The 1,839-nt window shown below is 36.7% G+C and overlaps 1 pseudogene; it reads left to right on the forward strand.

Moving 5' to 3' along the window:
* The first annotated feature begins 159 nt into the window (after positions 1 to 159).
* LOC111087304 lies at positions 160 to 1,816 on the forward strand (annotated as a pseudogene).
* Positions 1,817 to 1,839: the final 23 nt, after the last annotated feature.

The following is a 1,839-nucleotide window of genomic DNA, read 5'->3' on the forward strand; positions in this document are numbered from 1 at the left end:
CACCACCCACCGCCAACTCTTGGGCTACTTTTTTTACCAACAAATAGTGGGATTGATCGTCACATTATAACGTCCCACGGCTGAAAGGGCGAGCATGTTTGGTGTGACGGGGATTCGAACCCGCGACCCGCAGATCGCGAGTCGAGTACCCTAACCACCTGGCCATGCCGGGGCCCTAACCACCTGGCCATGCCGGCCCGAAAAGTAAAGAACATTGAGACTAAAGCATTTTGCACTGTGTGTAACTGAAATAGCAGGAAATGTAACACGACTTCAAAGACATAGAAGGACTGAAAAACATTTGAAGAATTTAAATATAAGAAATCAGTCCATAAAAAGTTACACCATTTTTTTCAACCGTCAGTGTCATCGAATTTTGAAAAGCAGGTTGCAACCTCAGAATTGAAGTTCTGTGCCTTTGTGGCAGAACATAATCTACCAATTACTACAATAGACCGTTTACCTGATTTATTGCAAATACATGTCCCGATTCTAAAATTGCAAGTGCAATTAAATGTGTCAGGACAAAGTCAACAGGTGTTCTTCAGAAAGGTATGGATGATATCTATTTTCCTGATCGTGTGTCTCATTTAAGGACTACTAAATTCTCCTTGATCATTGATGAATCAACTGATCTTTCAACTATTAAGCATCTTGTTCTCATAGCTCGTTTTCATGATATAAATGTTCAGAAAACAGTTGACCAGTTCTTAAGTTTATTAGAAGTCAAAGATTGTACAGCACAAGGAATCTACGATTAAGTAAATAATTTCTTTGATTTGAATTCCATTCCCATTGAAAATTTGATTGGATTTGCCAGTGATAATGCAAGTGTCATGATGGGAGGAAAGGGGGGGGGTGTTCAAGCCCTACTGAAAATGAAAATTCCTGCCCTTTTTGTACAAGGCTGTGTATGTATCCCACCCCACGCACTTCTCATGCATGCACTAAACTTACAAATTGTATAGAAGAATTAGCAAGTAATATTTATTCATACATAATTAATAGCCCCAAAAGATTGTCTGAATATGTAAATTTCAGAAGTTCACCGTAACTCAACCTTATACATCATTACATCCAAGTTGGATTACATCATTTGGTGGTAACAAGAATTTTGGAACAACGTCCTGCACTTACACTACAGTTCACATCAGCAGCACTTGAGGTATAGCTGTTGCTTCTTCAATATAGCAAGAACTGCATAATCCAGTAACAAAAGTATACTTCGTCTTTTTTGGCTTTTATTTTACCTGTAGTAAATAAAGTGAATTTGGATTTTCAGTTAACATCGTTTAGAATACACAAACCGCGCAACTCTACCAACAGTAGCGTTAAGGCTATTCTCAGCAATTTCATTAAAAGAGAATTAGTAAAGAATAAAGATAGATAAAATTAAGCCCAGTTATCCATTGAACTATCTTAGCCTTGGTGATGTATATCGTGGAGCTAGAACAGAAAGCATTTCTTTGGAATATTTCTTGAACTTTTTATGTGACCTCATATAAACAAATGTTCAAACGATTTCTATCTTCTGATATGTTCACAAACTTAGAATTACTTGAATCATTAGATCCTGCAAATGTGAGTGAAGGAAAGCCCAATTCTATTATTCCACTGGTAATAAAAATTTCCTAACATCATTCAACTCAATAAGGAATGGAGAGAGTTAACCTTGTTTGGAATGTCAGTTTTGAGTCTGTTGAAGCCAGAACAATTCTGGTAAGCAGTGTGGAAGGAAAGCTACAGCGACCAACTAAGATTTATTAATATATCGAGACAAATGTTGAATTTAATGTCTACTATGATTTATTAATGTATCGAGACTAATGCTGAATTTAA

This window comes from Limulus polyphemus, unplaced genomic scaffold, assembly GCF_000517525.1.
Source record: "Limulus polyphemus unplaced genomic scaffold, Limulus_polyphemus-2.1.2 Scaffold1991, whole genome shotgun sequence".
NCBI lineage: Eukaryota > Metazoa > Arthropoda > Merostomata > Xiphosura > Limulidae > Limulus > Limulus polyphemus.